The following is a 27,985-nucleotide window of genomic DNA, read 5'->3' on the forward strand; positions in this document are numbered from 1 at the left end:
GGAGTAAACCCCTTGCCCCTGAAATTTAGGAGAACTTCCTCCACAGCTCCCACCTGCAGAAGGCCCCGTACCTCCTGAGCAAGCAGGCTCTCATGAGAGGGATCCCTGAAGAGGGACAGGGAGGGGGAATTAAAGGCTGGGGGGCAGAGAACAGAAATAAACTGAAGGGTATAACCATGAGCCACAGTAGTGAGGACGCATTGGTCTGACGTTATAGATGCTCAGGACAGGGAGGAAAGGGGACAGGCGGTTGGAGAAAAGCCGGAAAACAGGATCCAGGACACAGGCTGGAAGGTCGCCTTTGAGCATACCCTCAAAATGCCAGTTTACCACCCTGCTAATTGCGGGTGGAGCTCGAATGAGCTGAGGACATTGGCTGGTGGCCCTGCCGGCACTTATAGGTCTTGCCCTTCTTGCAGAAGGGCTCTGACTGAGGCTAACTGCTCAACCTCTGGGACTGTTGTGGCTTAAACCGCTTCCTTGCCAGCCCTCAGGGTTTGCAGGGTTGCCCTCGAGTCTGACTGTGTAACTTGACACCTGTTTGTTCAGAGAACAGTGCCAGGCCATCGAATGGGAGGTCCTGGATCGACTGCTGAACCTGCATGGAAAGGCCCGAGGATTGCAACTAGGATGCTCACCTCATGGAGATGGCCGAGGCCATGGTTCGGGCCACAAAGTCCGTCACATCTGAGGCTGCTTAGAGGGCTGCCCTTGCCACTGCCTGGCCCTTGTCGAGAATCACCAGGAATTCCTTCCAGGGGCCCTCAGGCAGCGAGTCCGAGGACTTAGACATGGACTGCCAGATGTTAAAGTCATAGCAGCCCAGCAAATCCTGATGGTTGGCCACTCGCAGCTGGAGGCTGAATACATTTTTCTTTCAAAGAAATCAAGCATTTTTGCCTCTATTTTTGGGTGTCACACCTACTTTGCACACTCATTAAAGGCCAACACCAGCAGTGAGTTTGGGACAGGGTGTGTGTATAGGTATTCATAACCTCTAGCAAGCACATAATATTTACATTCTGCCCACTTGGAAATGGAGAGCAGTGACAAAGGCATCTGCCACATGGACTTAGTAATTTTTGCCACTCCATCGTGCACTGGCAATGCCATTCTTGCAGGGGCCACTGAGTTCAGCATGTCAAAGAGAAAGTGTGAGGGCTCCACCAATTCCTCGTCTTCTAGTCCCAGGTTTGAGGTGACCCTCTTCAAAAGCTCTTGGTGAGCCTGGGCATCATCCTGGGGGACTGGGTGAGGATGAAGAGGAGGTGGGTTCCAGCAGGTCTGCCACAACTGATGCCACCTCCACAGGCACCTCCATTGGGGCCAGGTGACCCTGAGAGATCCTCTCCCGTGTCACCTCCGTGTCAGGGGCGGGGCAGGCACGAGATCGTTGCCGACCATTTGTCTGATGCCCTCAACCGACCTATGCCCTTGTGAAGGGTGAGGGAACCCCCAGGGATTCCAGAAATGCCAGGGGGCAGGCCACTGCCTATGAGGCCACACTGCTCCAGGAGGTGCCACAGGGAATGTTAGCGCCCCCGAAGAGTGACTCTGGCCTGCTGGCAGGGACTCTTCCTCACTAGCGGACCCCAGGGAGGAGGAACCGCCTCCAGGGAACCAGGACGGTGCTGAGGCCAACTATCTACCCCAGTCCTGGCCCCGAGGCTCTGCTGGGGATCTGCACGAGGGTGACGACTTTCTGTGCTGCAATCCCAGAGACGGCATTTGGCTGATTGGCGATGGGAACCTGGCAATCTACGCCTAACACTCAGCAAGCGGTGTTGGTCCATCAAGCAGGAGGGAGTAGGCCGCCATGCAGTGAACATCGGCGTGCCTGTGGTGATCCGTACCAGCACTCCGGTGACCAGTAACGGGGCTCCCGGGTCCGGCACTTGAATTGCTGGAGCGGTGCTGTATGCTGGGAGAGCCGATAGGGTGCTTCCGGCACTGGGGCTGCAGGAACGGGTGCACCTCTGCAGGTCTGTTCCAATTCACTGGCGATCGCCGCTTCTAGCCCAAAGAGCGCCAGCTGGAGTCGGGACTGATGCCAGAGACTCTGACCATATTAATCCAAGAAATGTAGGATAATCTGTAGGACTGTATTAAAGTTTCTGACTATATTTGGTGGTGTCAGACCACAGGCTGACCCATGTCCAAAGCATGGTGGCTCTACACAGGTGAGCGCTGGCGGGACACTCCTTCTGGTGAGGAGTGATGCCACACTGATGGGGACTGTTGGAAGGGTCCCAAGGCAGGTTTACCCCTGGAGTAGGGTACCGGCGTGGGTGGTACTAGTAGGGACAAGATGTCCTTTGTGGCCTGCAGGGCCTACAGTGTAGACAATACCATCACGTACCGAATGCCCGTGCTACTTTTCAGGGTGGCAGGCAGGTCCTGGAGTGGGATAGCCCGCTCTGCAGGAGCTGGGGCCCAACCTCCGTCTGGAGGTGAAGAGCCACCCTGCATGGGTTATTGCTCTCCTCTGGTCCTCACCTTCCATTTATGGGATGCAGGAGAAAATCCCCTCTTGGGCTTTCTTTGTTTTCTAGCTGGTGCTGGGGATCGATGCCGATCCGCAGCCGATGCAAGCGGCATGCTCCACACTGAGGCCATGGTGCTAAGAGCAGAGTCCGATCTGGACAGCTCTTGTGCTGGTGTAAGTGCTGACTCCATAAGGAGTGCTCAGAGACAAATGTCCCACTGCTTTTTGGTTCAAGGTTTGAAACTCTTACAAATGCAACATTTGTTGCTAACATGGGTTTCCCCCAAGCACCTCTGACAGCTACTGTGGTGGTCGCTGACTGGCACAGGCTTTTTGCAGCAGTCACGGGGTTTGAAGCCCAGGGACCGGGGCATACTCCGTCCCTAGGCTAAGTCCCATCCAGGACTACAAACTACATTACGTGAACTAAACTAACAATTTTTAACAACTATATAGAGTAAAAAGTTCACAACGAGCAGTTGAGAGAGTAAACTTGCCGAGGCAAAGGGACGTTCCAGCACTGTCACTGGCGGTAAGAATGAGCTGAGGGTGGGGGGAGCCAGCAGTGCCCCTTATACTGCAGCATACATGCGCCACTCCAGAGGGTACCAGAGTTGGTCCCCTACGGGTACCACTGAGAGAAAAACTTCTGGCACCAGTGCACGTGTCGAGCACACACATTTACAATAGAATGGACATAAGCAAGCGCTCAAAGAAGAAACTAGTCCCTTAGAAAGTGGAACTATTGAAGTACCGGCATGACCATCATCAGTACCCGTGGTTGCATGTTTACCAGTGCAGACAGTTTGAATGTTGACAGTGCCAAAGTTAGAGTGCATTCCATCAAATGACCAGTAGATGGCACCAAGGTCTGTGTCGGTGCCAAAGGCTTCACTAATGCCAATACACTCTAAATCATGTGTTTCACTGAGGCAGTCAGTACAGATTTTGAGATCTTTGATTTGTCCTTATCAGCGCCAAGCAACAGTGTCCCCTTATGTGGTCCTGCCCTGTCAGGGTCCTTGGACTTCTCAACAGTGCCAGTACCGGAGGTACCCAGATGGTCAAAGGACTTAAGTCCCCCTCGAAAAGATGTTGAGGCTACCAACCTCACAGGGAATGCCCTTTTTTGAGGTGGCTACTTGGTGGGTGAGCTCGGTGCCCATTTCTTGTCATCTTGACAAGAGTGTAGATTTTCTCTTCATGGTGCATGGCCAGCTGGGATCAGCAAATGACAGTGCTGATGGACTTTAATGAGTGTGAAAAGTAGGGTCAACCACTGCAGAGGAGAGGTATCAGGGTCAGGGTCTGAGGCTGGTCGCAATGAGCTCTCTATTAGTAAAAGTTTTAGTCTCAATTCACAATCCTTTCTAACTCATGCCTACAATTTGAGACAGTGAGTGCACTTCTATGACATGAGTCTCTCCCCTAAACAGCATATGCACCGTCAGTGGCTGTCGCTCATGAGGATGGCCTCATGACAAGAGAGGCAGTGCTTAAACCCAGGGGATCCGAGCATAACCCTGAGTAGGGAAAATTTCCCAGTAGGGAAAGGCTTAGATAAGTGTACCTGAGCTAAACTAAAGAGTAACAGAGAGGCAAGAGTAAAGAAAAAAACATTTTTTAAAGGGGTAAAGGGAAAAAAAATATAAAGGAAAGAGATACTAACTAAGAACTTGCCACAGAAGTACTAATATTACTAAAGGCACTACAGGCATACGAAGGGCTCCGCAAGGGATTCTAACCCAGACAAAGAGTGGTTGAGAAGGAACTGAGGGTTGTTAGACCGCACAATACTATATAGCCACTGCTCACAGCGTGAGACGGGGAGGAGTGCATGTGCGGCACAACGGACACTGGGATCTCCAATCCCAGGTGCAGGGGAGCTACCACACCCAGTGGAGCACCCAGAGGGACTCTACTCGAAAGAAGAACCTTTGGTTTGTCTCATATCAAGATAGGGGAGGGAAGCAAAAGCCTGAATGAAGGCCAAAAATATTCTTTTCCACATCTGTCCCTCAGAGCCACATGCATCCAGAGCAAGACAAATGGTCAGGCCAACTCACTCAAACACTGTCAGCTGAATGTGGGAGAACGGGGGCTAAACCAGCAAGTCTTCAGATTGCACCGAGATGATTCCTTCCATAAGTGAAACTGTTTGCAACTTAGTCCAAGAGCAAACCAAATTTTATTCCTGTCCTCAGCACCCACAGGCCTGGAAAACATGGACCTCCACAGGCTGGGTCTTTAGGAATATGCCTTTCACCTCTTTCTCTACAAGTCCATGGAGGCCTCTTAGACCATCCCAGAATTGAATTTAAGTAATCCTAACCACCCTTTTCTGACCCACATTTCAGGATATACCGCATTGATTTGAATGTCAGGATGCTGAGGGTGGATACCACCAATTTCCCATGACATTCATCAGGGCTCCTCAACACACACCCAAGACAGAATTCTGAGGGTTCACCAAATGGTGATACCTCCTACAACATGATCATTCTTGAGCTGGTGAAATTCCTTCTTAAATACAAAAATATCTTTCTTCAGATGAGTTTATATCGTCATTGGAGAATATGGTATTCATGATATAAGAGAAGGAAGGTAAATTAATTACATTTCACACAGGTATGTCTTGGTCGACTTCTCTAAACTACTGTGTAGTTTAAGGGCTTTTCTACACTAGAAACGCTTCAGTGGCACCTCCCCAAAAGGCAGTAGCTAGATCGATGGAAGAATTCTTCCATCAAAGCAGTACTGTTTACCCAGGAACTTGGGTCAGTTTACCTACATCGCTCAGGGGTGTGGATTTTTCATACAGCTGAGCAATGTAGCTGGGTTGATTTAATTTTCCCATATAGACCAGCCCTAAGCTATTCCTGGTCAGCAGCCTTTTAAGTAGGAAGAACTATACAAATGTTTCTAACAACTCCTTTCCCCAAAATACCCTACAAAACCATCACGTGAGACATAAAAGAAGCCAGCAAAATGTCTTCTACTCAGCAACCTCATGAAAAACCAATCAGTATATTCAACTTTCCAGATCCATTCTCTGTACCAATATTATATATGTCCTCTACCCCTTACCTAGTCAAACCAAGATATCTTCTAAAACTTCATCTGTTTTCTTAGTATTATTTTTAAAAATTTCCAAATATTACTCTGGCAAACAAGCCTATCAGCAGCCATTTCACTTGTGGTATTTGTGGCAAGGTTTACTCTTAGCTGAAAGATTTTTTAAAAAATATTTAAATTACACAGACTGCATTTATACCATTTTAAATATTTAAATGAGTTAATCTTTTAAATTCATAAGTCTAGAGGGTTTCAAGTAAAATGTTACTCTATTTTTAAAAGTTAGTCTGTAAATGTGGTTCCATATCAAATCTGCTCAATTTACAATCTTTTGCCTTGCAGACGAAACCAGGATTCCTTTTTCTCCATATAACACCAGCAACAAAGATACTGCAGGCCAGATAAGCTTCTCAATTAAAGGTGTGCTGACCTGAAATGCCATTTTAGTCACCCTCCTGAGCAGAACTACTCTTTAAAGGCACAATTGTCCATAATCATTTACACCTATGCAAAGTGAATGAAAAATGCTAACATTTCAGAAGGGTGGTATTTTACACTCACTTTGCACATGGATAAAGCACTACACAATGTGCAAGTCAGCGGCCGATCAGATTTTCTAAGCGCTTGTCTACACTGGCAATTTACAGCGCTGCAACTTTCTCGCTCAGGGGTGTGAAAAAACACCCGAGTGCAGCAAGTTTCAGTGCTGTAAAGCACCAGTGTAAACAGTGCGCCAGGGCTGGGAGCTGTGCTCCCAGAGCTGGTAGTTATGCCCCTTGTGTAGGTGGTTTTTTTTAAAAGCGCTGGGAGAGCTCTCTCCCAGTACTCTGCCGCAAGCACACAAGCCACGTTAAAGCGCTGCCGTGGTCGCACTTTAGCATTGCCAGTGTAGACTAGCCCTAAGTCTCTCTTAGGAGTGAATGGCAGTGAACTAAAGTAGGAATTTGTTTGCCATAGTTCATATCAGAAAAATAATAGCCAGGGAAGCCTGGCTGTTTAAAAATAGCCAGAGCTCCGCTAACCAACTGAGCGGGGGCGAACCAGCTGAGCAGTGGGGAACAGCAGAGCAGCACACAGCAGGAGTTTGCCTGGGAGTTCGCCTGGAGTGAGCCCAGTGAGGCTTACATCTTGCCAACTTCTCTGAGGAAGCTCATAGTAGGAAGGTGATATGGAAGAGGGCGGGGGGGGGTCAGCTATTGTGACCTGCACTGGATGTGCCATGTTTGTCTTTCTTCCACAGGACAGAAGCGACTTTGTCTGTACAAAGTGCAAGCTAGTATCCATATTGGAAGAGAAGATCGAAGGTCTGGAGCTACAGATATCAACCCTGCGTTGCATACGAGAATCTGAGGATTTTCTGGATAAAAGTCAGGATATGCTTCTACGGGCACAAAGCTCTAAAGATTTAGAGCAGGTTGCACAGCGGAGCCAAGAGGCCAGTGAGGAAGCTTGGCAACATGTGACCTCCAGAAGAAGAAGGGGGAATGTTCGGGTACCAGCAACGCGGATACAGGTAAGTAACCGTTTTCATGTTCTTTCCACAGGTACCATTGCGGAGAATGGACCAGATGATACATCTGGGGGAGGAAGCAGAAGGAGACTCCGCTGGTTGGAAGGCATGAGATGCGCTGTCCTGAGGTTGGGAGTTTCACGACCACCACTCCCAAGAGAAGGAGGCGGTTGGTGGTGGTCGGGGACACTCTCCTCAGGGGGACTGAGTCATCTATCTGCCGCCCTGACCGGGAAAACAGAGAAGACTGCCGCTTGCCAGGGGCTAAGATTCGTGATGTGACGGAGAGACTGCCGAGACTCATCAAGCCCTCGGATTGCTACCCCTTCCTGCTTCTCCACGTGGGCACCAATGATACTGCCAAGAATGACCTTGAGCGGATCACTGCGGACTACGTGGCTCTGGGAAGAAGGATAAAGAAGTTTGAGGCGCAAGTGGTGTTCTCGTCCATCCTCCCCATGGAAGGGAAAGGCTGGGGTAGGGACCGTCGAATCGTGGAAGTCAACGAATGGCTACGCATGTGGTGTCGGAGAGAAGGCTTTGGATTCTTTGACCATGGGATGGTGTTCCATGAAGGAGGAGTGCTGGGCAGAGACGGGCTCCACCTAACGAAGAGAGGGAAGAGCATCTTTGCGAGCAGGCTGGCTAACCTAGTGAGGAGGGCTTTAAACTAGGTTCACCGGGGGAAGGAGACCAAAGCCCTGAGGTAAGTGAGCAAGCGGGATACCGGGAGGAAGCACAGGCAGGAACGTCTGTGAGGGGAGGGCTCCTACCTCATACTGAGAATGAGGTGCGATCAGCAGGTTATCTCAAGTGCCTATATACAAATGCACAAAGCCTTGAAACAAGCAGGGAGAACTGGAGGTCCTGGTGATGTCAAGGAATTATGACATGATTGGAATAACAGAGACTTGGTGGGATAACTCACATGACTGGAGTACTGTCATGGATGGTTATAAACTGTTCAGGAAGCAGAGGCAGGGCAGAAAAGGTGGGGGAGTAGCACTGTATGTAAGGGAGCAGTATGACTGCTCAGAGCTCCAGTATGAAACTGCAGAAAAATCTGAGTGTCTCTGGATTAAGTTTAGAAGCGTGAGCAACAAGGGTGATGTAGTGGTGGGAGTCTGCTATACACCACCGTATCAGGGGGATGAGGTGGATGAGGCTTTCTTCCGGCAACTCGCAGAAGCTACTAGATCGCACGCCCTGGTTCTCATGGGCGACTCTGATCTTCCTGATATCTGCTGGGAGAGCACTACAGCGGTGCATAGACAATCCAGGAAGTTTTTGGAAAATGTAGGACAATTTCCTGGTGCAAGTGCTGGAGGAGCCAACTAGGGGGGGAGCTTTTCTTGACCTGCTGCTCACAAACTGGGAAGAATTAGTGGGGGAAGCAAAAGTGGATGGGAATCTGGGAGGCAGTGACCATGAGTTGGTTGAGTTCAGGATCCCGACACAAGGAAGAAAGGTAAGCAGCAGAATACGGACCCTGGACTTCAGGAAAGCAGACTTCGACTCCCTCAGGGAACAGATGGGTAGGATCCCCTGGGGGACTAACATGAAGGGGAAAGGAGTCCAGGAGAGCTGGCTGTATTTCAAGGAATCCCTATTGAGGTTAGAGGGACAAACCATCCCGATGTGTCGAAAGAATAGTAAATATGGCAGGCGACCAGCTTGGCTTAACAGGTGAAATCCTTGCAGATCTTAAACATAAAAAAGAAGCTCACAAGAAGTGGAAGGTTGGACATATGACCAGGGAAGAGTATAAAAATATTGCTCGGGCATGTAGGAATGAAATCAGGAGGGCCAAATTGCACCTGGAGCTGCAGCTAGCGAGAGATGTCAAGAGTAACAAGAAGGGTTTCTTCAGGTATGTTGGCAACAAGAAGAAAGCCAAGGAAAGTGTGGGCCCCTTACTGAATGAGGGAGGCAACCTAGTGACAGAGGATGTGGAAAAAGCTAATGTACTCAATGCTTTTTTTGCCTCTGTCTTCATGAACAAGGTCAGCTCCCAGACTGCTGCGCTGGGCAACACAGCATGGGGTGTAGGTGGCCAGCCCTCTGTGGAGAAAGAGGTGGTTAGGGACTATTTAGAAAAGCTGGACGTGCACAAATCCATGGGGCCGGACGCGTTGCATCCGAGAGTGCTAAAGGAATTGGCGGCTGTGATTGCAGAGCCATTGGCCATTATCTTTGAAAACTCATGGCAAACGGGGGAAGTCCCGGATGACTGGAAAAAGTCTAATGTAGTGCCCATCTTTAAAGGGAAGGAGGATGATCCTGGGAACTACAGGCCAGTCAGTCTCACCTCAGTCCCCGGAAAAATCATGGAGCAGGTCCTCAAAGAATCAATCCTAAAGCACTTACATGAGAGGAAAGTGATCAGGAACAGTCAGCATGGATTCACCAAGGGAACGTCATGCCTGACTAATTTAATTGCCTTCTATGATGAGATTACTGGTTCTGTGGATGAAGGGAAAGCAGTGGATGTATCGTTTCTTGACTTTAGCAAAGCTTTTGACACGGTCTCCCACAGTATTCTTGTCAGCAAGTTAAAGAAGTATGGGCTGGATGAATACACTATAAGGTGGGTAGAAAGTTGGCTAGATTGTCAGGCTCAATGGGTAGTGATCAATGGCTCCATGTCTAGTTGGCAGCCGGTGTCAAGTGGAGTGCCCCAAGGGTCGGTCCTGAGGCCGGTTTTGTTCAATATCTTCATAAATGATCTGGAGGATGGTGTGGATTGCACTCTCAGCAAATTTGCGGATGATACTAAACTAGGAGGAGTGGTAGATACACTGGAGGGCAGGGATAGGATACAGAGGGCCCTGGACAAATTGGAGGATTGGGCCAAAAGAAATCTGGTGAGGTTCAACAATGATAAGTGCAGGGTCCTGCACTTAGGACGGAAGAACCCAATGCACCGCTACAGACTAGGGACCGAATGGCTAGGCAGCAGTTCTGCAGATAAGGACCTAGGGGTGACAGTGGACGAGAGGCTGGATATGAGTTAACAGTGTGCCCTTGTTGCCAAGAAGGCCAATGGCATTTTGGGATATATAAGTAGGGGCATAGCCAGCAGATCGAGGGATGCGATCGTTCCCCTCTGTTCGACATTGGTGAGGCCTCATCTGGAGTACTGTGTCCAGTTTTGGGCCCCGCACTACAAGAAGGATGTGGATAAATTGGAGAGAGTCCAGCAAAAGGCAACAAAAATCATTAGGGGTCTAGAACACATGACTTATGAGGAGAGGCTGAGGGAACTGGGATTGTTTAGTCTGCAGAAGAGAAGAATGAGGGGGGATTTGATAGCTGCTTTCAACTACCTGAGAGGTGGTTCCAGAGTGGATGGTTCTTGACTATTCTCATTGGTAGAAGAGGACAGGACAAGGAGTAATGGTCTCAAGTTGCAGTGGGGGAGGTTTAGGTTGGATATCAGGAAAAACTTTTTCACTAGGAGGGTGGTGAAACACTGGAATGCGTTACCTAGGGAGGTGGTGGAATCTCCTTCGTTAGAGGTTTTTAAGGTCAGGCTTGACAGAGCTCTGGCTGGGATGATTTAGTTGGGGATTGGTCCTGCTTTGAGCAGGGGGTTGGACTACATGACCTCCTGAGGTCCCTTCCAACCCTGATATTCTATGATTCCATGAACCCACTACAGCCCACAATGGGATTAATATGAATTTTGAAACTAAAAAAAAAACAAAAAATAAGAACATTCATGTCATTCTTTCACTTCCTTAATTTTATTAATTAAAAATATTTAAACAAGTCTTTATGGAAGAAAAACAGATTGGAACTCACTGCTGCCTTGATATTAGAAGAAGAAAAATACCTATGGAACTAGCACTTAATGCTAGTCTGTGTAAGAGCTCATTATATCTAATCTCAGAGCTGTACTAGAGTTTGTTTTTTATACTGGAAATTTAGCATTTCAAAAATTTTTTTTACAACCATCTGCATAGTTGTATTTATTTACAACTGTTTCAGAAAAATGGTGCATCTCCAATACACAAAACGTTGCTTTTGAAGAAATGAAAGTATTTATGCAATGATATTGACTTCATTGGTAACTGTTCATTTTACATATTTCAGTTCTGTTTAACTTTGTACCAGTATTGCATATTTACCACACTTTGCCAGTTGACCACATCTCCTTGGGAAAGACCTAGATTGCAATAGCAGAAGAGTGGCAATTCAGAATGAAGGAACACTCACTTGTTCTCACTGCTACTCTATCCAATGCTAAAATACTTAGTCTCAAGAAAATACCAAAAAAGTGTGTGGGGGTAGGTGGGGCGGGAGGGAGGGTTGTGAATGCCTTAAATAACTGGAGTAAGGATACCTGGCATGTTTTCATCTGCTTTTAAATTTTAATTTATTTTTTTAAACCATAAATCTGTTTGTATTAACCAAAACACCTTGCCATTCCTACTTCATATACTTTTAATGTTAAAAATGATAATATTCTGAACCTTGCCATTCTTGTATAGGTTTTACTTGGAGACTAGAGAATTACCTGGCCTTGAAATTATTTGTACTGGAAGTTAAAAAAACATTCTTGAATTGGATAGTATTAGGATTCCTGGTGAATTTCTGCCCTAAACGGTGAAGTTGTTAGCTAAATTTCTATTAGTATGTGTATGTGTGTTCATTCAAATTAATAGTTTTGTTACTGAATCTAGTTTTTGTAACTAGCCTGCTGTTACTGTAATTAGACAATCTTGCTATCAGACAGGATTGTAACAACTTCAGGGCTGTCACTTCTAAGATATGACACCACAAAATATAGTCAGGGACTTTAATACAGTCCTACAGATTATCCTACATCTCTTGGATTAATACTCCAATTATATTTTTCCCTATTTCAAGTTCATAAACTCTAATTTTTTTAGATAATCCAGTTTATGTCCTTGCTGAAGATAAGTACCTTTTTTCTTCTGTTTTACCATGTCCAAGAGATGGAATTTGCAGCACATCACACGGGAAATGGGACCAAAAAAACAGATTTTGCTGTCATAAAATTCTTTTCAATAGTCAGTGCAATTTTTTCCACCATTACTCCTAGTTTTCCCTCATTATACACCTGTTCTATGGTGTTTGCCTATCTAATCAGTTGTCTCTAAATCTCCCTTGCTTGAGTTCTGATTGTTTTCTTAAACAGTTTCACTGTGCATGTTTAAATAACTACAAGTGATGTACCAAAATCATTATCCATGTCCTTACTATTTACCACACCATCTGCCAGCTTTACCAGCAATGTTAAGATGAGCTAATTAAAAAATATTTAACTGTCATTAATGCTGTTAAACATCACCTCTCTTTACTGTTAGAATAAAAAGTATTTCATTATTACTGTAAGAAATGAATACAACATCCACCTTCTTTCCAAATATAGAATAGAAATTAAATAGCAAAATACTTAGTTAACACAGTAAACTTGCCTGGTGATAGCTCATGTTAGTCAATGGGACTACTCAGAGTAGTAATGTGAAGCACATGCATGTTTGCAAGATCAGGTCTGTGATATGTAATAGAAATTGTACAAAGCATGAATTACATTTTTGAAATTCCAATATAACTCTCAGTTATGAGAAATTTAATATCTAAAATTCTCCATTATTGAGAGATGAATTCTTTCAGCAGGATAATCTCTATCTACTTCAGTCTTTGTGTTGCTGGAAGACTGGAAAACACTTGTTTCAACATTTAGGGCTACATTATTGATTATGATTATGAGGGTCTCAATTGTTTGTGCAACTTGTCAGTGTAAGGAGGGCAGGGTGCTAAGCACTTTCTGAAAAAGTAAAAAATTGTTTAAGGTGTCTCAAATTCGACAACCCAAAATTGAGGCACCCCCAAAACAGTAGTCACTTTTGAAAATTTAAGTTGTAAAACTACAGTATATCTGCAATAACTATATAATTGTCATCCCAAACTTCAAAAACAACACTCTTCCAGGTTTACTGCATACATACTTTCTAACTGCAGATTAACCAAAAAAAAAAAAAAAATCTTGTTTCATTTGTATACTAGTATTAGTTAAATCTTCTACAGTACTTCTGCTGTGGCATATATTGATCTCAAAAGCATGCTGTAACTGCATTAATTTTTCTTCCACAACTGCAACTTGCATATACCATCATTACTGAAGGCCCTGTGTGCTTTGCAGTAAGTTGGACCTAATTTCTGTGTCATTTTTGTGTGGCAACATACAACTTACGTAGGGTTCAACTAAGATCAAAGGGAGGCTTCCATTGAATTAAATATGGCTACTACCATCACAGTAATATTTTGTTATTACAATCAATTTATTCTATGCTGCTCCAAGTTTTCAAATATTAAACGATAACATTTGCACTGACTATACAAAATTGCACTTATAAGTTTTAATAAGGAAGCTGGAACACTTGGCAGATTAGTGGACAGTTAAGGCCAGGAAACCACTAGAATGCTCTAGACCAGACAAATTTATCATTTTAGTCAGTCCAATTTGTACATTGAATGAAACAAGGAACTAATGGATAGAGCCCTGCGCGGATACAAATCTATATCAGCAGATGCGGATATAAATCTGAGCCCTGCACCTCTGCGGATACCGCCAGGAACCACAGAGACGAAAGGAGCAGCATGTCAGGCCACCACTCCCAGAAGCCAGCGCCCTGCGCCAGCAGCTCCTCTGGTGTGGCTGTATCACCCACAGCCCTGCCCACTGGGGTTGGGCACCAGGCTTACCAGCAGCTGTCTCTGGTCACGCTTGCGTGTTCAAGCAGCTCGCATGCCCCCAAACAGGAGAGACAGATTGCTGCGTGGAAGGGACTCCTGTCTCAGAGCGTGCAAGCCACTTGAACTCCCACAGTCCCACAGAGCACTTTTCAGTGTCTGCCATCTCTCTAGAAGCATGGAGCCTGCAGCACTCAGCACAGTTCTCCTCTGCATTGCTAATACAGGACACACAACTCTCCAGTATTTGCACAGCTTAAGGGAGTACTGATACAACAGGGACTACCGATACAACAGGGACTACCATGCAAAGATGTTTGAGCACAATAACTGAATGCTGATAGTGAAAAAACAATCCCAGATCGTAGCTGGCGTTCATGGAGCAGTATCACATAGCGGAGAGCAAGTACTGGGCCTGACAAATAAGCACTGACTGGTAGGATCGCATTGTAATGCAGAGTTTGGATGATAAGCAGTGGTTGCAGAACTTGCGGATGCAAAAGGCCACATTCCTGGGCCTTCCAGTCTTCCAGCACAGGTGTACCAAAATGGGAGATGCAGTGAGAGTGGAGAAGTGAGTGGCGATCAAGCTCTGGAAACTTGGAACACTGAACTGCTACTGGTCAGCAGGCAATAATTTGGGAGTTGAAAAATCCACAGTGTGGGCCAAGTATGTAAGGCCATTAACTTAGTCAAGTATAGGAAACACTGGACAAACAAGCAGCAATAGGGTTATCTGTGATGGGGAGATAGATGGTATGCATACCCCTATTTTGGCACTGGCTCACCTTACCACAGACTACATCAACAGAAAGGGCTGCTTTTCTTTAGTAATGTAAGCACTAGTGGATCATGTGGGGAGCTTCACTGATATCAATGTAAGCTGGTCAGGGAAGGTATAGGACACTTGCATCTTTAAGAACACAGGACTTTTCAAAAAGCTGTAAACAGAGACAGTCTTTCCCAATTCGTGGATTACCACTGCTGATGTTGAAATGCCAAAAAAGTGATTCTGGGGGAATCACCTGCATATGCATCTGTACACTGGCCACCTCAAAAGAGCCAAAGAAAGGTTTTACTACCAGCTCTGCTGGTGTGAAATGACTGTTGAGTGTACCTTTGGTAAACTGAAGAGACACTGGTGTTGCTTACTTGCTTAATTCAATCTCACTGAGAAAATCATCCCAAGGGTTGTAGCTGCATGTTGTGTACTTTGCATAACATCTATGAGGCAAGGGTGGAAAAACTGCTGCCAGGGTGGAGGAGTTTAGGTTGACCATCTGTCCGCTAAATTTGAACAGCCAGACGACACAAGGGCTACTAGAAGAGCCAACCATGGTGCTGTGTGGCTGAGGGAGCCTTTAAAAGAGCATTTTACTGGTTAGCCACAAGAGAGTTCTCTGTTGCTTTTATGAAATAGTGTCTGTTCTCTGGTTTCAGAGTGGTAGCCGTGTTAGTCTGTATCAGCAAAAAGAACGAGGAGTACTTGTGGCACCTTAGAGACTAACTAGTCTCTAAGGTGCCACAAGTACTCGTTCTTTTTGTCTGTTCTCTGTACTTAGTGTATATTTATGAATTTGACTGGCACTCTGCCTCCCACTACATACTCTAATGCTTGATGTGAACTAATAAAGATAGTCTGGATTTACAAAAAGAGAACTTTATTGTGCGCAAAACAGCTGTTAACAAAATTAAAGTGCAAATACACACATAGCATGTTAAATACTTTTGCAACAATCCCAAATGAAAACGAAAGTAAGCAGTAAACATGTATGTCCATATATGTAAATGGTTCAGTGCAGTGCATTGTGGCTACATACACATTGACCTGTGGTTTCAACAGGTTAGTGTAATGTGTATCAGTAGTTCTCCTTGTTGTTCCCCGGCATGGAGTAATAGGGGTAAGAATGTGCAGTACAGCGCCACATGGAATATTGGGAGTTGTAGGAAGCAGCAGCCATGGCATTCTCCAAGGACTGCGAAGATCTTTGGTACTGTAGATCAGCCATACTCTGCAACATTTATGTTTGTTTCCTGAGCAATCCTTTTATGCCTGGTGCATTTCCTGATGCGCCTCTTGGTCCTTTTGCCTGTCCTGCAGTCACGGCTTTCTCCATTCACTTTCTCCTTGTTTGCCTTGTGAAGGGCACCCCAACACCTCTGATCACTGTGAAAGGAAACTGTGGCTTGGAGGATCTCGTGGAACATATCCTCCCTACTTTTCTTCCTTTTCCTGAGGATCAGCATCAGACATTTAGTGGACGCGAAGGGGTGACCCCTTTAGGCCAGCACACAAAAAGTTACTGATAAAAACAAATAGATATACCATTAGATTTAGTCACAGAAGAAAGGAAAAGGTAAGTCTCAAAACTTCCTTGACATTATTCAACAAATACCTTTAATATATGCTTATTGACACGTTAGCTTTAGAGTGCCTCGCTACAGCACCGCTCTCTAGCGAGTATGGCATCACGGGGGAAGGAGGAGGAGGAAGAGTGTTCCTCTGCACTTTGTTATTAAGTTAGGCACCCTCCCTAGGTATGATATAGGGAAATGGCAATGAACATATTGGCACTATTTTCATAAGCAATGATTTTGCCTGATATCTCACTCCTGAGGGTGACAAAGGCACCGAGAGCCCAGCTGCTACTGGCATCCCGAAGTCACCCAGGCCTAAACACGGACAGGCTGTTTACCACAATGGTGCCTCCCTAACTCATCACAGAGTGGCATGGAAAAGTGTCCTATTGTGATGAAAGAAACAAGGCTGCCATCCCTAGAAATCTCATGGAAATAGTCTGTAAGCCTCTCCTGAAAAGTTTCATCAAGATCTCTCAAGAGGATAAGAGACACATCCCTACTCTGGTAAACAGTATTCTGCACCCCCCTGCCTAGCCCAACATGCCAAAAAAATTGAAAAACAGATCCTGATTCTACCCCATTTATTCTACATCTACCTGAGTACAGGGCACAGATCTGAAATGGACTGTTTAATGGACGGTTGCCATACAACCGTTTTTATTTTTTAACATTATACCAGTAAAGCAATGAAAAGTCAATACCACTTGAATTGTCTGACCCATTCGTATGTTGCCATTTTTAAATAGCAAACAAAAGCATGGGGAGGGGACGTGAAGGAACAGATTAAGTTTGAGTGAAAGGAAAAATAAAAATAATAAAAAAAAAACATTGCAAGGAATAAAGTACACACACACTTACCTGAGTTCCCTTCCCTTTTGTCAGTAGGCTCATCTGGCTAGACTCCTGCAGAACGTCAAATAGTTCCTAGCTTGCAGCATGGTTTGAGTCCCCTGCTTACTTCCCTCCACCCACCATCACCACCACCGTTGTTCATGGCAGGGGTCACTCATGATCTTGGGTTCCTCTCAGGTACCCATCATCACTGGTGAATGTTGGTGGGTTAACTGCCAAGTACAGCATGCAGTTCATTGTAAAAGTAGCAGATCTGCAGGGCAGCACCACATTGCTTGTTGCCTTCCCTCGCTTTGCGATATTACTAGCAGACTTCTTTTGCTTTCATGTTGCACTCCTGCTGATCCCTGTTGTGCCCCTTTGTCATCATCCCCTGTACAATCTGCTCATAGATGATGATGTTTCTATGGTTGGTCCATAGCTGTGCTTGCAGAGCCTCTTTTCCCCTCAAGCCAAGCAGATCCAATACTTCTTGCCTATTCCAGGCAGGAGCGCATCTAGTAGCTTTCTGTGTAGGGGGAGCTGGCATGGTCAGTCGGGCAGCTGGATCCACACAACAAAAGGAGAGCTGCTAGATATGCTCACTCAGATGGGCAATGAGAAAAGGCATTTCAAAAGACACAAGAATTTTAAAGGGGTAGGTGGACTTCTGGACTCTGGGGCCCCGGTGGAGTTCAAAATTGTGACCAGAGGAGTCATCGTCTCAGGGACAGGGTCATTGAGGGACAGGTGCTGGAAGATTGTTAGGGTCAACACAACTAAGGCACCACCTACACTCACACTCCTGAGAAGGTCAACCATGGCTCTGTACTGCTTTCGGGGGTAGTGTTAGTGCATCACTGTAATAGGCCGCTTACATGGACAGAAGACAAATTTAAGCATAGACATGTGCATAGCAAGGTTGACACAAGTGGACTTACGTCAACCTAACTTTGTAGTGCAGACCAGGCTTCAGTATTGCGTGCCTATAGTTTTCAATCATACCTATTCCCAGCTCCCAGTACTGACCTGCCCCATCATGCCTAGTGTGACATGGCAGGAATTCAGTGAACCTCTCCTGGCATATAACTGATTTGTCTTGTCTGGGACTCTTGCACTAGCCTCTCTGTGGCAGTTAGTCCCTTCCATGACAGCTCATCCCACACAACCATATGAAGTTTCACATCCCAGATAGTACTGCCCAAACTGTCCTAGAGTGCCACTTAGGCAGACAGGTAGATCGTAGAGGGTACTTAACTTTTTCAATATTGCACTCACCACTCACACTTCCAAAAGGAGGCCCTATGTGGCCCTACACCAAGCAAAAAGTCAATGTGAGAGCATTAATGTACACAGCATGCATAATTCCCAAGGAGAGGATTCAGTTCAAGAGTCAATGCCTGTTCCCCTGAGCCACTATATGAATATGTTGCTCAGCAAGCATCACTCAAAAATATTCCAGAGGAAGCAATGGCTCATAGATTGCTTACAGACATGCACACTGATATAGCAAAGTATTTGTAGTACAGTAACTTTTGAAATATGTGTAAACTGGTTCTAGTTACCACTGCGTATCTAAACTTGGCATAATCCAGCTATTCACTACATGATGATCAGCCACCTTAGGTTTCAGCTCTGCAGTAAGAAAGTTATAGAATCTGAAGATTTTAAAAGCAGCTCAATCTGGGGGGAACCTCTGTCTCAGAAACTCCTTGAACAAATGACAGCAAAATTTAAACCACAATCTCTATCCCAGTCTCTGCTTCAGTATACCAATTTTCAAGGTAATTTATCTATATAAATTAATTTTAAAGCACTCTGAAAATTAAAGACAGTTCATATTGGGGTGAGGAGAAGGAGGGAAGGATGAAGTATCTCAGGAATCCCTTGACCAAGTTATTCCTAATTTATATCACAAGGTCAAACCACCATTTTTGCTGCATGCCATTTTTCAAGACATTCCATATGCAGAAGGGTTTTAGAGCACTCTGAATATTAAAATCAACTACTTACTGTGGATGTGGGGTGTTATTTATGAAGAAATTCTTGACCAAATGATCCCACACTTACTCCTATGTCTGTACCCCAGATCTTATGTGGAGTGAGTTTGGAAAAGAATCTGAATATGCATGTGGATTTTAGAGCATTTTGAATTATCAGCTTTTAAACAAAAAGTTCCAACTTCAGGGCCAAACAGTGACATGCAGGAATCACTATAAGAGATTAGATCAATGCTGTCTGATAGCAGAAATGCAAGATATCCTGTACAACTGTGGAATAACTTGGCGACATGAAAGATTTTCTTCCTCACCCCATAAGAGGCTGGCCTATCCCGTGAAACAGCAGGGCACTATATTCGTAATTTTTTGAATTATATTTTATGTAACTCACAGGTTCTCATTATCTATATAAAACTCTAATTCTTATTTTTAACCCTAGTAGGTCTATTGAGCTCATTATCTTGTAGCAATAAGTTTCACAGGTTACATAAAACAGTTTTAAGTTAGTTGTCTTTCAATTTCATTGAATATCCCTTTTCATAATTCTATGAGAAAGAGTAAGGAAACATGGACAACGTACTGTCTCCATTCCGCTCATTGTTCTGTATACTTCTATCATGTCCTCTCTTATTTAGCTCCCCCCTAAACTAAAAACTAACAATATTTTCACTCAGGGAAATCTTCATTTTTTTAATCATTTTCTGGGCTACTACTGTTTTTTCCTCTAACTGGAGCCAGGGAAAGGGGCTTAATTCTAGAAGCATTTCTCAAATGCAGCCACCGGGTGCTTTTCTTGCGGCCACAGCCTTCTGAGTTGTGACTGGGGGGCAAAGTGGGAGCAAAGCAGCAGCCCCCTACCCCCACCCCCCATCGCTCCTGGATGCACTGCCTTAGTGTTGATTGCTGGGGCCACCAGCAGGGGTTGGATCCTGCCCGCCTCTGGAGACACCTGGAATACAACTCTGGAGGAGCCAGCAGTCAGTGGGTTCCCCATCTTCCCAGGGGCGTTGGGCCTTAGGCTTTGGACTTCAGCCCTGGGGCAGAGGGATGGCAGGCGCTGGCTGCAGGGCTTCAGGCTCTAGCCCTGGGCTCCGGCTGCATGGCGGTGGGCACCAGGCTCCATCCCGCCACAGGGTTTCAGTCTCCAGCCCCCTACTGCCTCCACCACCCACATAGCCCCTGGCCCCCACTGCCACCCCCGGTACCCCATCCAGGGCTTAATTTGTCCCCAGGCTTGCCAGGGCTAAGTAATTCTGCTGTGAAAAATTATATTCGTATATTTGGTAATATCACTTTTCACAACAGACTTACTAATTAGCAATAAATAAATTACAATGATTGGGACATATAAGTGCATATTTATGTTTTTTCCTAAAGCTAATTAAATATTTTAGGAAAAAGTGTGAAAGCAGCCACTACCAAGAGTCGGTGGCCACACACCAAATAATTTCTCTTGAGAACCCATAGTAGTGGCTGATCCTGGTACAAGAGGCAAAAGAGTATCAGGATGACATAATTGTTCGGCAGCAATCAACTTCTTCTCTGCTAATAAAGAGGTATCCAGGGTGGTTCAGAAAGAATGTGTCATATTCTGCTTGCTGCCTAGTTAAATTTAACAAGGCCCCAAGTGCTGAACATGGAATACAAGCAATATCAGAAAAGCTGTGTCTCCTGAATACTTTCATGAAAAAAGAAAAATGATAGTAACAGTGGGGGGGGGGGCCTGAGGGGGGACGGACGGACGGGCCACAAAGCAGATAAACAATTTTAGCAAACATATGCTTGACTTCAGGGTTTTTTAAAGTTTTTCTATCAAACGTCTCGGTAAGAGCATCACTGCTATCTTAATAATGGTAGTTGCATCCAGAAAAGTTAAGTCTGAAGAAAAACTCTGCGGCAAAGTGCACATCAGTTCACGTTCTGCAGATTTGATTTTGTTGGCATTTTTATAATTGAAAAAATAGTGCTTTACTCAAACCAAAAAGTGCTTTCACAATTACAGTGCCTCACGATCACTGTTCCCTCTAAGGTGTGTGCACGTGCACACAGATCCTAAACCACGCACATACGGCAAAACACAGCATGCACAGAAGAAATTTTTTGCGCACACAGCCAGTCAAGAATTAGAGGGAACATTGCTCACGATGCAGAGACCAGATGAAGGAGCTTATCTGAAACACGAGTAAGTGGGGGTGAAGAAAGTTGTTATACTTCTATGGTTGCAGGGATCACACTGGTACAGGTGGTCACCTATTCCTGTAATCATTAATTAATGAAGGTCAAATGCCATCTGGCCCTGAGCTTCCTAAAGACTAATTATTCATAAATAACAGGAGGATAAAAGGTTTCTCTTAAGAATCTTTTTCAAAACACTAATTTTTCCTCTTCACTTAATCCTAGCACTTCTCTCCCAGTAGAACAGTAGTGCTCTTATGTATGAGTACAGACAGTTTCCCTGGGATCAGTAGTGCTGTTGTATAGATAAACACTCATGGTTATGACATGGCGATAAACTGAAATATGGTTTAGTTAATTTGTTAGAAATAGCAGTTTCTCCCTTATCTGGCCATAAAAGCAATGATAAACTCTAATTAAGTCATATATTAAAACAGGTCTAAAAAACATGACAGACACCTACTAGCCAGAGACTGATACAGAAAATGAAGGGAATCCTCCACCTAGCAGGGCCAATGGCAAAGTCCTGGAGAGAAGCTCAGTCACTCCTTTCTACTGGGAAGGAGGAAGGTGCAGGGATTCCTATGAGGATGCTCTCAAAGCATACGTATAGGCTCCACCTTTCCTATAGGTCTTTGACTACTAGATGCTGAACACCTCTCCTAGAGCAGGGGTTAACTTTTTTCTTTCTGAGGGCCCCCTCATCATGCTATAAAAACTTCACAACCCACCTGTGCCACAATAACTGGTTTTCTGCATATAAAAGCCAGGGCCAGCATTAGGGGTAGCAAGCAGGGCAACTGCCTGGGGCCCCATGCCACAAAAGCTCCACGAAGCTACATTGCTCAGGCTTCAGCTACAATTCCAGGGCCCTGACAAGTCTCAGGGCCACAGGCTTCAGACCCATGTGGTGGGGCTTTGGCTTTCTGCCCTAGGCCCCAGCGAGTCTAATGCTGGCCCTGCTTGACGGCCCCCCGAAAACCTGCTTGCAGCTCCACAGGGGGCTCCAGGCCACTGGTTGAGAACCATTGTCCTACAGTACCTCTTTTCTGGTAGGAAGAAGGAGCTTTCTTTCCCATTTCTCTCAAGGTGATGTGGTGGAGTGTCCACTACCTGTGCCAGTGCTCCCTTGAAAATGCCACCTCTTTTTATAGCAGGCTTACAAGTCATGACAATTTATTTAAAACAAAAACAAAAAATTGTATCACTTAAGAAAAAAGTTTTGAGATGGGGTGGAGGGGTGGCTTTCCAAATATGAGCTGAGTGTAATTAATGCAGTGCTGCCTTTGAGAGTCTGCAGACACCACAAAATAATGACTGAGATGTGAACTCCCCTGCTGCCATTTGTTACACACAGCAGTTAATGCCAATGCACAATAATCATGGCACTTTAAAAGTCAGCATTAACTAGTCCACTGCTGATCAGCTGAGCTGATAGGAAGAGAAATGGGGTGAGATTTTGAAAGACAGAAGAAAAATGAGGGACGACAGGGAACAGAAAAGGAAAGGAGGACGAAGAAGACAGGAAAAAAAGAACAAGAACAGTGGTAATCCTAAAGGAGAGTATAAAATCGTTCTTACTCAATATGACAATAAAAAAAAACACACAGAAGTTTATTTACTACACAGGGCCATATTCCATGGTGGTTCTTTGTAAAAATCTCCCGCAGCCATCTGTGGGAGTTTGGCTGTGGATTTTGGATAATACATAGTCCTAAATTTATATTCTGATTCACTAATCATAATTAAACATGAAATTCAGCCTCCTGAATAGAATGAATTTGGCAGCTCTGGTTTATGGCTTTCACAAAATGCAGCAGAGTAAAAATGACAGTATTCTTGTTAGTTTAATTGCTGCTATTTAGAACACTGTGACCAGCAATGAAACTAGTGAAACTGACCACAGCTCTATTACTTTCATTCCACTGTTTGGAAAAGCTATAAACAGCAGTCATAACACTGGTGCTGCCTGTCGGCAAACTTGGAAAGACTGCACTGCATCAGTTGCATAAGAAAACATAAGGGCTAGAAATTTAATTTTTATTAATAAAAAGGTTACATTTTGCCAAAGCTGATAGGTTAGGATCCCACTTGGCCCAGAAAATGTCCAATATATAACTGTCAACTAGATTTTTCAAGCCCTGTCTTAACTACCCAGTGAAAATCTCTGAATTTCTGAAAACGTCAGTTGTTAAAGAGTGGAGTGGTTAACAGAACACTGAGTAACATGACTGATATTTCTGGAGAACAAGAGAACGGGAAGAGAGACTTTGAAGGAAAGGCATGCAAAGAGTTACACACAGTACAGCTGGGTTTTAAAAGGAGATTTAACTTATAATTTACATACTTTAAGGTAATACGAGTAAAAAATTGTAACAGTATTCCTATTAACAGAGTTCATATTTTGGTGCAATCATTGCTTTGTTTTCAGCTTGAATGGAAAAGTGGAGTACTTGTTTACCAAGTTGGTCAAGTAAAGTACTGAAATTACAACTAAGCAGTTTGGGGTTTTTAAAAGTTTTTTGCCTTTTTTCTGTTGGCTTCATTTTCTGCATCCTAGTTTTAGGATGGATATCTTAAAGGCGCACTTAACACCTAGTTTTGGTTCTAAATTTATATCCATTTTTATTTTGTAAAGTCTGTTTAATTTATTAATTTCTAAATATTAAAACAAGTTTATTAATTTATTGGAGGTGTTATATAACTTGTTATGTAACTGCCATGTGCTATAAAATAGCAACTGTTGGGATTCTGTGGTTCCCAATAGAGGAAAGAGCAAAGAAGTGGGAGGAAGAATCACCTCCTGGCCCCCTGGTTTGGCCATAATAAGAGAAACAGTGGAAAGGTTAAGAGGACCTGTCTCAGCCTCCACCATTTTCTTTTCAGGAGAGAGGGAGGAAGGTGATTGGGAGGGTGTTCCAACTCAGCATTCATGCATGGAACACTGAGAAGGAGGAAGGGGTAACAAGGCAGGTATTTCTCCCTCCTCTTTCAGTGTGTTCCACAGAGCCAGGAAAGCAATTAAGGACAAGGCTAGTGAAGAACAACAGGATCACTACGTCTCCATGACTCTTTCCAGGATCTGGGGAGCAGCAGGTCACCTCTATCTGGGATCCTTCCGCAGTGACCTGCTAGCACAGGCAGCAAAACAGAGTTCATTTTAAGTCTAGTCTCAAATTGGTGTCCAAGTTAGCTGACATTTTGTTTCATTAACATATTTTTAGTATCAGACTCTAAAAACTATTACTTTTACTACCTCAAAATATCCATTAAACTTCAAAGATACAAACTGAGGCCTACAATCGGCAAGTTGTTCCAAGTGGGCAGACTCTAGATCCTGCAAATGCTTACACATATGAATAACTGCATAATCCTAAAAACATTACAGGGCATAGGAACGACCCTCAAAGCACTACAGTATCCAGTAGCATTTTCAGGATCAGACCATTATAATGAAGTCTAATGTATTGTATACACCACCACATGGGGAAGAGAGGAATTGGCATAAGGGTGCTAAAAATTCAACTTAAAGCAACAGACGTATAACATATCTTGGTTCTCTCATTTCACTCATGTCTTAGGAACGAGATGAAGTAAGCTATTGTGATTTTGAAAGGTGTTTGCACCTGCCACCTCTTCCCCAAAAATAAATAAAAAACCATGAGAAGCTTTCATTCTGTGCAAACCCTCACACCTCATTTGATCATAAGTTAGTAAAACACTGAAATACATAAACTGAGTTCATATGTAGATTAACCTGAGTGGCTCACATTAGTTTATCAAACTCCATTTAATGAAAATCTCAAGGAGTTTGTGAAAAATTATAACAGGTCATCAACAGTCAATTTATTCCTTCCCTAACTAAAGTGTTAGTATCACAAGAGAAATGTAAGGTTGAATTATTTTTATTGAAAGTGCTATCCATCCATTCATATGTTAACTATACTAAATATATGACAGCAAAATCTAGTGAGCTAATTGTAGTATAATTGTGTAACCTGGATAACTACCCAAGAATACCATTGTGGTGATTTTCTATATGAATACAGGATCACCATTGAAATATTAAAATAACTTTTGGGAGTATTTGTAGAACTTTGTCAAAGATTTAAGCACTCTGTAACAAATTCATGTTCTATTTTTGTCCATATCTTATTTTGATAGATTGTTTTAACTAAATGCCTGTGTAATGGGATATACAGACAGAAAGATGAATGCCTTTACAATGTAGTTCAATTTAGATACCTATTTTTTTTAAATAAAGATAGGTATATAGAAAGGAGTCAGTAAGTGGAACACTGTAGTAGCTCACTATAGCATTTATGCTAAAACCACTTAATTGGTGCATGTTCTGTTAAACGACTGAGATTTTAAAATCAAAATATTCAACGAATTAGACGTTAAACAGCACCACAAAGATTCTCAGGCCAATTCTAACCTGGGCAGTAACTGCAATTAACTCTCTCTTCAGCCCCACCACGCGCTGCACAGGAGCCCTATACCTCCCCTGCCAATGGGGCGCAGGGTGGGGAAGACAGGTTGCAGGGTCACAGTCCTTCGCAGGGGAGGTGTGGGGTGTCCCCTGCCCCGGTTGCGCGGAGGGAAGCCAAACAGACATGTAACAATCACCCTCTCCTCCTCTTTCACCTCTCTAGGTAAAGAAACATGGGCCGCCTCCGCGACTGCCCTACTGCTTCCCATACGCTCAGCACGGACTCGGGTCAGGGCTCAGCCGCATCTACCCCCATGGCCAGGCCCAGGAAAAGAACAAGGTTACGCGCCTGACACAGGATATCACAGCGACCCTCCCCCTGCGCGCCCAGTGGTGCAGGGGCCCTGGGGCCAACGGCCACCCCCGCCGCGCTCCCAGCAGGGGCCAAGGGGGGCAGCCCTGGTACGGCTCCCCTTCGCCATTTTGACCTGAGCCTCCCCACTGAGAGGGGCAGCGCCTGTGGGCCCAGAGACACCCTCTCTCTCCCCCATCACAGCTGTGGGAGGAGAAAGTGTCCGCTCCGCGTCCCTCTCCCAGAGCGGGCGAGAAGGGGCCCCGCAGCCGCCCGTCTACTCGCCCAGCCGGGCTGGCAGAGCCTGTTTGTGCCCTTACCGTGGCCCGAAAGCCGCCACCGCTGCCCCCTCTCCGCCGAGGCGCCTCACCCCTCCGCCGCACAGAATGATGCCATCTCACGGCGGAGGCATCGGCGGCTCGCGCACAACAACCCCCTCCCCCACGCCAGCCGTCGCGCGCCCCCAACTGCCAGCGCCGACCGAGCCGGACGCTGAGCGCGTGCGTTTCTGCGCGCGCCCGCCCGCCAGGGGAACAGGAACTTGTAGGAGCAGGAGCTTCTGCCTCCTCGGCCTGAACCAACTTCTCTACGGCGGGGGGGGGGACTAGGCCAACCGCTCCAGCGAAAGAAAGGGGCAAGGGCTTACGCTGCAAGGGGTTGAACCAACTGAGTGCCCCGAACTGAACCAACCTCTGTAGAGGCGGGAGCTGGAGGTCGGTGGGTTTCCTCCTGATCACCCTGGCGTGCTCCAGTTGGGGAGGGGTGAACGTGGCATGGGGCAGCGATGCCGTTTAGAGGCACTGAACCGAAGCAGCTTCTGTGCTGGGCGAGGCATTAAGCCAGCGGGCCCTGGTACCCTGTACGTGGTTCACCAGGTAATAGCTACCTGCTTCTGCCTTCGCGCTCTTTGGATAAGGTTCAACCCCATCGCCATTTCCACCCACTCAGTGATTCTAGGGCTTGGTTGTTGGAGGAGGGGCTGCAGCGGCTGTGGTGTGTTAGAGAGAGTGAGTGAGAGAGAGTGGGGAGGAGGGTTATATATGAAGGAAAAGTTATTCTGTGCCCTGCAAGTTACTAGTGAACTAGTCACAGCACAGAAGAGTGAAAGCTGAGCCCCAGGGAAGGGCAGGGGCTGGATTTAGCTTAGACCTAGTCTGCACATACATTTTGTATCAGGTTTCCAATTTTGGTTGAGGGGTTTGACTTTTTACCAAGCATTACTGGACTGGCACTTCAGCCCCAGATGACTGTGCTACGTAGGCACTGTAGAAACACAGAATAAAGAGACAGTCCCCATAGTTACACCAGTACAGCCCCTAGCGCAGATGTAGTTATTATGGCATGAGTGCTTACACCAGTACAGCTTATTCCACTTCCCCTGAGGGAAGCAGTTATCCTAGTATAAGTACATGTACTGATAGAACTGCACCTGCAGCAGTGAAGACGATTGTACTACTTTAAAAAGAACAGGAGGACTTGTGGCACCTTAGAGACGAACCAATTTATTTGAGCATAAGCTTTCGTGAGCTACAGCTCACTTCATAAGCTCACGAAAGCTTATGCTCAAATAAATTGGTTCGTCTCTAAGGTGCCACAAGTACTCCTTTTCTTTTTGCGAATACAGACTAACACGGCTGTTACTCTGAAACCTGTACTACTTTAACTTCTGTATTTAGACAAGGCCTTTGGAATGGACTCATTCATTAGAGATTTGACACCCTGCTCTTTAAATTAGGGAACAAGACCCCGGCCCCAGCATTTACCATTAGACATTTGTAACTTCTAATTTTTTTTTAAAAAGACACACACACTTTAAAGCCTTTTTTTAGGCATAATGAAGAATCAATTTGAAAAATAAGCCACAGACTGTTAAAAAAAATCCTTTGCTGGTCACCTTTAAGAAATGTTTTAGACTAAGCTTTTCGAGAAGATAGAACAGAAAAGTAGGGTCTCTCTTAACCAGATACAGTGGTAGGAATTTCTGTAAACTGAAAATAGTGGGTATTTATATGAATTTTAACACAGTAATTGTAGCACAGGA

At 45.1% G+C, this 27,985-nt stretch overlaps 1 protein-coding gene and 1 long non-coding RNA gene across 4 annotated transcripts in view; one reads left to right on the forward strand and one right to left on the reverse strand.

Annotated features, from left to right (window-relative positions):
- Positions 1-26,653, reverse strand: part of WWP1 (WW domain containing E3 ubiquitin protein ligase 1) — a 177,767-nt gene extending 151,114 nt beyond the window's left edge. For 2 of the 3 annotated variants that reach the window (XM_084621235.1, XM_084621233.1), the window contains exon 1: positions 26,265-26,357. The gene's annotated coding sequence lies outside the window, so the exon portion shown is untranslated. Of the gene's footprint in view, positions 1-26,264; positions 26,358-26,634 lie in introns of those variants that run through there. The other variant, XM_084621234.1, reaches the window with a different exon arrangement.
- A 31-nt stretch (positions 26,654-26,684) lies between these two features.
- The window catches only part of LOC311516868, a 35,551-nt gene continuing 34,250 nt past the window's right edge, over positions 26,685-27,985 (forward strand). Inside the window, exon 1 of the long non-coding RNA XR_014710521.1 lies at positions 26,685-26,819. This is a non-coding gene — a long non-coding RNA (uncharacterized lncRNA). The remainder of the gene's footprint in view (positions 26,820-27,985) is intronic.

This window comes from Lepidochelys olivacea (assembly GCF_965140295.1).
Source record: "Lepidochelys olivacea isolate rLepOli2 genome assembly, chromosome: 2".
NCBI lineage: Eukaryota > Metazoa > Chordata > Testudines > Cheloniidae > Lepidochelys > Lepidochelys olivacea.